The sequence below is a fragment of the Lynx rufus genome, unplaced genomic scaffold, assembly GCF_022079265.1.
Source record: "Lynx rufus isolate CCGP_SWC_20201006 ecotype Redwood Valley unplaced genomic scaffold, mLynRuf1.p SCAF_21, whole genome shotgun sequence".
Classification (NCBI taxonomy): Eukaryota; Metazoa; Chordata; class Mammalia; order Carnivora; family Felidae; genus Lynx; species Lynx rufus.
The window spans coordinates 22,817,484-22,828,965 of NW_025814836.1; positions in this window are offsets into that span (position 1 = coordinate 22,817,484).

The window sequence follows — 11,482 nt, forward strand, 5'->3', positions numbered from 1 at the left end:
TGGACAGACACGGGTGCACACTCACTCGCGCACACACGGATACTGTGGCGGCGGTGGAACACGAGTGCTCTCAGTAGACCAGAAATGATCAGGAACTCTTGAGAGACAGAAGGAGAATGAGGCTAGATTGAAGGAGGAAACCACAGCATAAACTACATGCAAGAGAAGACCGCTATAGAAGTCGAGAGCAGCTGAGAGGCTCCAAGCTCGGAAATGGCAGAGACAGGAAACAGAAAGAAGCCCAGGAACTACTCGAAGGTGGTTTGTTGCAGCTCCACAGTAAGAACAGGAGTCTGGCTCTCTGGTTTCCTCCCCCTTATTGTGCCAAGAAGAGGACAACAGAGTCAGGCGGGCACTTGAGCTTACAAATGATGGCTGTGATCAGGAAGTCCGCCAATACTTGGGAGTGAGGAGCCTCTCTGGTCATAGACATAGGCTCTTGGTTCACCCCACCCAGTAGAGTCTTTTATTCCTCCACCATAATCCCTGGATTTGGGATGTAGGAAACAGTTAGTGTTCACACACATTGGCCACGTTTGTCACAAATCTTTAACAAGTAACGGCAAATATGACTAATAGTGGCTCAAGACAAAAGACATTTCAGTAGATCACATCACAGGATGTCTCAAGGTGGTTTGGGGTTTGGCAGCTCTGACTCAATTAAAGCTATCCACAAAATAGATTTCAGACTTTCCACTTCACCATCCTTAGGGTAGAGCTGCCTCATGGTCGCAGAATGGCTGCTGTGCTCCGGGTATTACATCTATGTCAAAGGAAGGAAGAAAGGGAAAGAGGCAGTATCGTTGGCTTTTCTTCACACAAGTGTCCCTTTTACAGTGAAGTGAAAGATTTCCCAGAAATCTCTCGGTAGGTTTCCACTTATATCTCATTGGCTAGAAGTTTGTCACATGCCAGATATAGCTGCAGGGGAGGCTGGGAAAGAGAGTCACTGGAATCCCAGGTGACTTAGTACAATCAGGATCTGTCACCTGAGCTGGCTGGGCATATGACTGCCCAAACACCGTCAGGGTTTTGTTAGGAAGCAAGAAGTGAGGAACGTCTATCGGTAGCCATTGCCAGAGTCTTCCGTGGAAGCCAAAAGGAGAACTACACAAAGACAATCACACATCCAAGAGTCAAAAAATATTTGTGAATTAACAACATATCGACTCACAGATCCTAAACCCAACAAGCAGAAGAAACCATAAGACTTTAGATTACTTACATAAAATACCCTCAGATGGATAAGAGGAGAAATTTGCATTCAAAAATAATACTTAGAGATTTTGGCTAAAAGGTAAATTGGACGTTAAAAAAAAAAAACCCTCAAAGTCAGAATGGACACACTTAAAACGTGAAGCATACAGCAGAAAGACAAACCAATCAAAAAGGAAGAAAAAAATCATCTACACTTAGAGGCAGTGTGGTGATATTTCATGACACCAAGGATAAAAAACAAAAAGTGGGACCCCTGGGTGGCTCAGTCGGTTAAGCGTCCGACTTCAGCTCAGGTCATGATCTCGTGCTTTGTGGCTTTGAGCCCCGTGTGGGGCTCTGTGCTGACAGCTCAGAGCCTGGAACCTGCTTCGGGTTCTGTGTCTCCCAATCCCTCTCTGCCCTCCCCCACTGGTGCTCTGTGTCCCTCTCTCTTTCAAAAATAAACATTAAAAAAAAAGAATTAAAAAAATCCTTAAAGAGAGGAAAACCGGATCCACGAAGAAGAAGAAGAAGAAGAAGAAGAAGAAGAAGAAGAAGAAGAAGAAGAAAGAAAGGAAGAAAGGGAGAGAAAGAAAGGAAAGGAAAAAGGACACCATAGAATAAAAAATTAATGGGAATAAAAAATAAGCTTCTGGAAGTTAAAAACCTGACAGTAGAGGCGGAGAGTTAGAAATTAAGGTCGAAGAAATCTCCTACAAACAGAGGAAGAGACAAGGAGAGAGAAGATACAACCCAGAGGATCAATCCAGAAGGTCCAACGGTCCCACAATTAGCCCAGGCAGAGAAAACTGAGAAAATGGAAGAGTGAAAATGATCTACAGAACAATGTAACTTGATGAAATGTTCCAGAAGCTTTGCTGAGAAGCACAGTACTGCCGCGAACACTTTTACAGAGCCAAGAACACACTATCCTCGCGCATCTCAGGCACGTGGTTCTCTTGGACTTGCATTTTGTGTGTGCAGTTTGCATCCGTTTTCATCATGAACTCCCGTAAACCCAGCAGCCGGGGAGCCAACAACTGTCTGCAGCCTCCTTGTTTTTCCCATCCCCCCGGCACCCCCCAATGAAAGGTAGCTGCCATCCTGAAATTCGTGTTTGTCATTCTTTGCTTTTTAAAATATGGTTTTATTGGGGCGCCTGGGCGGCCCAGTCAGTTCAGCACCCGAGTCTTGGTCTCAGCTCAGGCCATGATCTCACAGTTCGGAGGTTAGAGCCCCACGTCGGCTCCGCACTGACAATTCCAAGCCCCCGCTTGGGATTCTCCCTCTCTGCCTCTCTCTCTGCCCCTCCTCTGCTCATGCTGCCTCTCTTTCTCAAAATAAATAAATAAACTTAAAAAAAAAATGGTTTCATCAGTGGGGCGCCTGGGTGGCTCAGTCAGTTAAGCGCCCGACTCTCGGTTTTGGCTCAGGTCGTGAGCTCATGGTTTCGTGAGTTCGAGCCCCGCATCGGGCTCTGCACTGACAGCTTGGAGCCTGCCTGGGATTCTCTCTCTCCCTCTCTCTCCGCCCCTCCCCCACTCACACTGTCTCTGTCTCGCTCAAAATAAATAAATAAACTTTAAAAAAAAAAGGCTTTATCACATATATGGGTGCCTGAGCAACAGATGGTTCTGTTTCACTTAGTTTAGAATCTTACATAAAACAATACCGTCACTCTGTGCAGTCGTCTGAGACGGGCTTTTCTACTAATTATTAGGCTGTCGAGCTTCAGGCCCGTCGTTGCCTGGAGCTATAGTTCATTCATCTCCATGGCTATGAGAACATAACCAAAGTTTATTCTTTCATTCTTCTATCTCCTACCAGCTCGGGAGATTGGGAAGAGGGGTGTGGGGGGGGGTGGAGGGGTGAGGGTACTCGCGCTGCGGGGAGAGTCCAATCTTTATCCTCTCCGGTGGAAAGTCAACAGATGATGACCAAAACTGAAAAATCACGAAGGAGCGGTACACGCATATTATGGAGAGATAAAGTGAGTATAAGAAGAATCTGCTACGGGAGTGAAAGTGGTTTCCGCTGGTGAGGAGGAAACGGTGGAGGAGGGGAGGGGGAGGGTGCTGTTTTTTATACGAGACTTGTACAAGGATAGGACTCTAACACGAAGCACATAGACAACACTACAGAGAGGTGAACACGTCAGGGTTAACCGCCAGAATTACAAAAATAGTAATGGTAAACACCAAAAATAGTAAACAAATGGTAGAAAAAGAGGGGCATGAGCAAGAGAGGCAGCTGGCTGGCTCAACAGGTACCGCGTGAGACTCTTGACCTCATGGTCGTGAGTTCCAACCCCACACAGGGCGTAGAGCTTACTAAAAAAAATTAAAAATGTATGATACTTTTTTTTTAGTGTTTATTTATTTTTGAGACAGAGAGAGACAGAGCATGAGCAGGGAAGGGGCAGAGAGAGAGGGAGACACAGCATCCGAAGCAGGCTCCAGGCTCCTGGCTGTCAGCACAGAGCCCGACGCTGGGCTCGAACCCACGAACCGTGAGATCATGACCTGAGCAAAGTCGGACGCTCAACCCACTGAGCCCCCCAGGCGCCCCTATAATACATTTAAATTAGTAAATTTCCCTAAGAAAGAAAAAGTAACAAGAAAAACAATTTCTTAAGTGTATTAGTTGTGTCGTTGCTGGGGTTTTTTTTAGGTAGATTAGATTCCTATTGTGGCTATGACAAATGACCACGAACTTAGTGGCTTAAAACACACAAATTTGTTAGCTTACGGTTCCAGAAGTTGAAAAGTCCAAGATGGGTCTCACTGGGCTAAAATCAAGATGTGGGCAGAGCTGCGTGCCCCCTGGAGGCTGTAAGGTAGAATCCACTCTCTTGCCTTTTCCAGCCTGGAGGGGCGCCCCGGTCCTGGGCTGGTGGCCCTTCCTCCATTTCTCAAGCCAGCGTGACTGAGTCTATCTCACGCCTCATCACTCCAACACGCCTCTCCTGCTTCCCTCTTTCACATTTGGGGGCTCACATTATTCTATTGGCCCCACCTGGATAATCCCGGATAATCTCCCTATTTTAAGATCAGCTGATTAGCAACCTGAATTCTATCTGCAGATTTAACTCCCCTGTGCCAAGGGATGTAATATAGTCACAGGTTCTGGGGATTAGGTGGCTGTCTCTGGGAGGGCATTATTCTGCCCGCTGCAAAGAAATACAGCCCATAGAAAACAGACACAGAAAAAAATAGATGAAACTCTAGAGGGGGAAATAACCGAAAACAAAAATAAGAAAGACAAATTCATTGGAATTACACTAAGAAGAAAGATTGCAGAGCTAAGTGGGCCACGAGGGCCACAGAAGAGAGATAAGGAAAACCCGCACCTAGAGAAGTAATAGTGAGATTTGTGAACGTCAAAGACAAAGAGAAACTTGAAATTTTACAGGAAAAAGAACAGATTTTATCAAAGGAACCAAGATCACATTGACATCAACTTTTTAAAAAATGTTTTATTATTTATTTTTGAGAGAGAGCAGGGGGAGGGGCAGAGAGAGAGGGAGAGAGGATCCCAAACAGGCTTCATGTTGTCAGCACAGAGCCGATGTGGGGCTCGAACCCATGAACTGTGAGATCATGACCTGAGCTGAAATCAAGTGTTGGACATTCACCGACGGAGCCACCCGGGCGCCCCAATGACATCAACTTTTCAATACTAGTACTGGATGCAAAATGGCAAAAGAGCCTTCTTTTCAAACTATTGAAGGAAAAGGATTTAGAAACATAAAATTTTACATCCAGCCAAACTTCCATTCAAATAGACAGGCATGATAAAAAAATATCAGGTACACCAGGCCTGAGATGCTTTGGCACAGAAAGTTTCATGCTAGAAATACTTTGGCATAAAGTGTTCGAATAGGAGACACAAATCTAATAGATGCCTCAAGAGAGATAAGAATTGAAAGTGATCAAACTTGTCTTAAGAACATTTTAAGGGGGGCCTGGGTGGCTCGGTCAGTTGAGTGTCCAACTCTTGATTTCAGGTCAGGTCATGATCTCACGGTTCATGAGATCGAGTCCCATCGGGGGCTGTGCACTGACCGTGTGGAGCCTGCTTGGGCTTCTCTCTCTCTCTCTCTCTCTCTCTCTCTCTCTTTCTCTCTCTCTCTTCCCCTCCCCTGCTTGTGCTCTCTCTCCCCCACAAAATAAATAAAAAACATTAAAAAAAAAAAAAGGTAAGAGGAACGCCTGGGTGGCTCAGTCAGTTAGGTGTATGACTTTGGCTCAGGTCATGATCTCATGGTTTGTGGGTTTGAGCCCCAAGTCAGGCTCTGTGCTGACAGCTCAAAGCCTGGAGCCTGCTTCAGATTCTGTGTCTGTCTCCCTCTCTCTCTGCCCCTCCCCTACTCACACTCTGTCTCTCTCTCTCAGGAAATGAATAAAAATTAAAAAAAGAAAAAATTAAGTGTCCGATGCTTAACTGACCAAGCCACCCAGGTGCCCCAGGTGAAATAGTCTTTAGGACAAAGAGCATTATCAGAGGTGGAGAAGGTCACTGTGTCAGGATAAATGACATAATTCTCCAAGAAGTCGTAGCAATTTAAAACATATACGCACCTAATAAAGGACATAAAGCAAACACTGATAAAGATTGAGAAATTCTTAAGTGTACCTCCATCAACATGGGACACTTCATCACATCCCTCTTGACTATCGATAGGTCAGGCAGAAAACTATTCGGCAAAGATGTTAAAGGTCTGAACAACACAATGAGCAGATTTGATCTCATGAGTCTAGAGACAGTTTTGCCTCTCACAAGGAGAGAACGCAAGTCTTGTCTTGCAATCACACATGAAACGCTGACAAAAACTGATCAAGAAAACCTCACTGTATCTGCCAATGCCTAGGTATCATATAGATCATAATCCCTGAGCAAAACTCTGATAACTTAGAAGTTAAAAAGGAAAAACTCTGTTTTCCACGTCCTGGGAGGTGGGTGGTGGGAAACAAACACGCCTTCCCTACTGTCCCTTCCTTGTGGTCCTTCATCACCCACACGAAGCGCTCTCGCTTCGGATACTTCTGGTCACCAAACGTGTGTGGTTTTCCCCCCACGAAACAATTCTCCGGGACACGAGGCGGAAGTCCTACAAGGTTAACTCACTTCCGACACTGTCTAGCCGGAAATAGGGTCACACCCCGCGGGTTACCGGCTCGGTCCCCCAGACTGCCCCCTCCCTCGCCAGGCACACGCTCCAGAGGCCAATTGGGCGTCCGGGTTGTCGCCTGTGCTTCTGAGCAACCAGCCAGTGATCGGAGGTTCCAAGGAGCCCTCCTTGGGTTCGATCGATTTGCTAAAGCGGCTCAGAGCTCAGGGAAACAGATGGTTCGGTTTACAGTTTATTATAAAAGGATATGATCAAGGATACAGACGAACGTCAGAGGCAAGAAACGTGCAGGGCGACGTGGAGAGAAGGGGCGCACGGCTTCCGCGGCCGGCACCCCCCTCCTAGCACCTGCTGCGTTCTCCTACTTGGAAGTCCTCCAGCCCCATAACTCCGGCTTCTATGGGGTTTCACCTCCTGCCCATGACTGATCGTGAGCTCGGTTTTCAGAACCTTTTCCCTTCTCAAGAAAACGTGGGTTGGGGGTGAGGATGGGGAGCTGAAAATTCCAAGCTTGTAGTCATGGCTTGGTCTTCCTGGTGACCGGCCCCCATCCAGGAGCCCAGCCAGAGTCCCCCTCATTAGAATAAGACACTCCTGGGGCGCCTGGGTGGCTCAGTCAGTTAAGCGTCCGACTTCGACTCAGGTCATAATCTCGCAGTTCCTGAGTTCGAGCCCCGCGTCGGGCTCTGTGCTGACGGCTCTAGAGCCTGGAGCCTGCTTTGGATTCTGTGTCTCCCTCTCTCTCTGCTCCTCCCCCCGCTCATGCTCTGTCTCTCTCTCAAAAATAAATAAACATTAAAAACAATTTTTTTTTAAAATATTTCTTAAACATTGCTGGTGGGACCGTAAATTAATGTGATCATTCAAAAAAATGTTTTAACTTTATTTTAGAGAGAGGGAGTGCGCAAACGGGGGAAGGGGCAGAGAGAGAGAGAGAGAGAGAGACAATCCCAAGCAAGCTCCATGCTTAACATGGAGCCCAATGCAGGGCTTGATCCCACGACCCTGGGATCACGACCTGAGCAGAAATCAAGAGTCTGACACTCAACATCATGAGCCACCCAGGCACCTCTGAAGCAATCACTTTAGAAAACAGTGAAGTTATTATGACCAAGTCTACTCTTCGATATATATCCAAGAGAAACTCTTACACATACACACCCAGAGACACACATAAACAATGTTGATGGCAGCATTATTGAAAATATCAAAAACTTGGAAATCATCATGACAGGATCCCTCACACTGAAAAAGATAAAAGGGGTCAGGTTCGAAAAAATCCTCCAGGTGCTGGGACAATTTCTGAGAAAAGAGTCACACATTGTCACACCCTGAAGGAGCTTCCGAATTCCAAGAAAAAGAGAAAAATTATAAAGCAAACAAACAAAACCTGGAAATAACCTAGATGCCCATTAACAGGGGACTAGATGAATTAACGATGGTAAAGTCATTCAATCAAATATCTCTAGTACTCAGATGAATGAACTATAGCGGGACAGATGATACTCATCTTGGGGGAAGTCTGGAAGGGAGGTACGGCGAGGACATATGTTAGATATAAAATATTGCCATGGTTCTTGCTTTTGTTTCAGGTGATGGGTTAACGAATACTTACTTTTTTTATTAAAACTAAGTATATAAAGAAAGGCCCTTCTTGGAGAATGTGTTAGGAACCAAGGATAAGGATTAATCCAACTATAAATGTTACTACTATTTGGGAATAACTATTTGGAAGATATAACAAGGTAAAATCTTTTTTCCAGGGGTATCAAACATTATAGAACAGCCTTCCGTACCCTGAAAAAGCTTGGATGGGCAGAACAAAGTCCACGTGGATGGGCAGCTTGGCTTGGGGTGTGGGAGGCCAGGTGGGGGGGATAAGAGTGTGTCGCGGAGAAGGGGGAGCACAGGCAGGGTAAGGGGAGTGCTCCCACGGAGGGCATCAGAGTCTGAACAGGGTTAGAGGGCACAGAGGTAAAGGGTGAGAAGGGTTTCATCTGGGGGAGGTGACTCTTCATGGGGGAGACAGGGCCCAAGAGGGGTGAGGGAGGCATTCATGGGGGGGGCAGCAATACAAGGGGATTAATTATATAATTTAATATAGCAAAGACAATGGGAACCAAGTTTCAGAGAAGCAGGTTCCAAACATGTACAGGGGGCGAGGGGGGGCACTCCAGTGCACTCGGGTTGGATTGGAATTGGAGGTATCATGTGAACTCAGGGTTTTCGTTACAAATAGATGAAGAAGGGGCGCCTGGGTGGCTCAGTCGGTTAAGCTTCTGACTTTGGCTCAGGTCACGATCTCACGGTTCGTGGGTTCGAGCCAGTGTTGGGCTCTGTGCTGACAGCTCGGGGCCTGAAGCCTGCTTCAGATTCTGTGTCTCCCTCTCTCTGCCCTTTTCCCCACTCACACTCTGTCTCTATCTCTCAAAAATGATTAAATTAAAAAAAATTTTAAGTCACCAAGAAAAACAAATGGCAAAACTCAGAATAAGGAGAAATAGACAATCTGAATATCCCTGTATGTATTAAAGAAATTGGATTTGTAATTTAAAAGCAAAATCTCTCTCACACACACACGCGGCATCCTTAGAGGGAAATTTATAGCCGTGCAAGTATGTATGAAGAAAGAAGAAACTTCTAGAAGAAGAGCAAATTAAACTCAAAGTAAGTAGAGGGAAAGAAATAAGATAAGGGCAAAAATCAATACATTAGAGAACATTAGAGAAAATCAATGAGGCCAAAAGCTGGTTCTCTGAAAAGGTCAATAAAATTGATCAACCTCTAGACAGACTGATCAAGAAAAAAGAAAGGAAGACACAAATTGCCAATACATTTTGATTTAAGTTTGTTTTACTCTTAGGCCAAACACTCACATAATTTGAGAGTCGAATCTACAAAACAAGGTCGATTCAGAGAAGTGTGTCTTCTATCCCTGTCCCTTCCGCTCTGTTTCCTTCCTCTCCTATAGGTAATCATTTTATTTATTTTGTGGCTCATCTATTCCTTGTTTTGCCCTAAGCAAATACAGGCATAGGGAATATATTTGTGGCATTGTTTTAAAGAATGTTACGTTCCTGGGACACCTGGGTGGCTCGGTTGGTTGTGCGTCCAACTTCAGCTCAGGTCATGATCTCACAGTTTGTGGGTTCAAGCCCCGCATCAGGCTCTGTGCTGATGGCTCAGAGCCTGGAGCCTGCTTCAGATTCTGTGTCTCCGTCTCTCTCTGCCCTTCCCCCACTCACGCTCTGTCTCTCTCTGTCTCAAAAATAAATAAATATTAAAAGAATGATTTAACAAAAAGAATGTTACGTTCCTCAGGTGGGGGCTCTCATGGGGTGGTTTAACGTTCTTGTGAAGATAGTCATGTTCAAATATAATCAACCCATCCAAACAAAACCCGTTTAGTGTGTTCAAAAACACATGCAAGAGTGTGTTCAATAGATCAATAAATACGGGTTACCCTTGATAAATATGTGCAGAGAATATCAAAGGGGCCTTATCCTGACTCTGCAGAGGGAGAATTCCATCGTTTTGTTGACTGTAGAGTGAAGAAAGCATCTGGCCATGTGAATTAGTGCAAATCGGTGCAAAATTTGTCCCATTTATTTTTTTTTCAATCCTATATTGTATTCCAAAGTCCCTGCTCCATCCAGGTGAGGCAGACTCGCTTCGTAATGTGGCCAATAAATTTTGTGACCCTGATACCACCGTCAATGAACAAATACATTCTGACTGGGGGATGGGATCTTTCAAAAGTCTTTTGTCATTTCAATTTGTTTCCCTTTTCCTTTGATAAAGTAGTAAGCCTTAATTAAAACTTTGGACCTGGGGCATCTGGGTGGCTCGGCTGGTTGAGTATCAGACTTCAGCTCGTGGGCTCAAGCCCCAAGTTGGGCTCTGTGCTGAAAGCATGGAGTCTGTTTGAGATTCTCTCTCTCTCTCTCTCTCTCTCTCTCTCTCTCTGTCCCTCCCCCACTTAAGCACTCTATCTCAAAAATAAACATTAAAAAAAATAAAATAAAACTCCTGGCGAAAACTATAATTGCTTGTTTGTTTCATCCTGAGATGAAATGTGATATCAGCACCTAAAATGTAACTAGTGCATGCGTATTGAAATTTAATAGTATAGCTGTCCTTGGCGGCCTTATGGTCAATCTATCAACCTGGTGACGGGTATTGGTGATAACTCCCGATTCTGCTACGATTGTATAAACATCTGAGAGCTTGATCCAGTTGTTTACATTTATTTTCCAATGAAAGGTGAGAGTGCTCTAGCAACTTACAATTTCTACCTCTTACTTGGCAGATGTATTTAGCTGCTAGCATGAAAAGAAATGGGTGAAAAACGTGGGCCACCATCAGGTACAAGAACTTGGATCGGCCCCTCTCCAGTTCAGTGATGGTTGCGAGTGCAAATTTCCTACATGAGAGTTGTGAGATCACCTCCACTTGTCTACCAAAGCAAACCCTGTTTACCCCGCCACACCTCCTGTTCTGACCGATCAGGACTTTTGTTTGTCTCTTTGTTGTATCTTTTAGTTCTGACTCACATATATGTGTATACAACCATACCTATAAAACATAGCATATTAAGCTTTGTAAATGGATGTGGGTTTGTGGCAGAAATTTGAATTTTTTTTTTAAGTTTTATTTATTTTTGAGAGAGACAGAGAGAGAGTGAAAGCGGGGGAGGGGCAGAGAGAGAGGGAGACACAGAATCCGAAGCAGGCTCCAGGCTCTGAGCCGTCAGCACAGAGCCCGATGCAAGACTAGAACTCACAAACCGTGAGATCATGACCTGAGCCTAAGTCGGACACTGAACCGACTGAGCCACCCAGGTGCCCCAGAAATTTTAAAAATTAATAGTTCAGGAAATAGGAAGTGATAAATGCAAGGTAAGTTTATTCTCTCTCTCTCTCTCTCTCTATATATATATATATATATACACAAATATATATATATATATTTCACATGCATATAAGTATACATATGTATGAGAGATCGTTATGGCAAACTATATTGAATTATTATCTTATTTACAGCTTTAAAAACTGTAATTTTAGGGGCACCTGGGTGGTGCAGTCGGTTAAGCGTCCGACTTCAGCCAGGTCACGATCTCGCGGTCCGTGAGTTCGAGCCCTGCGTCAGGCT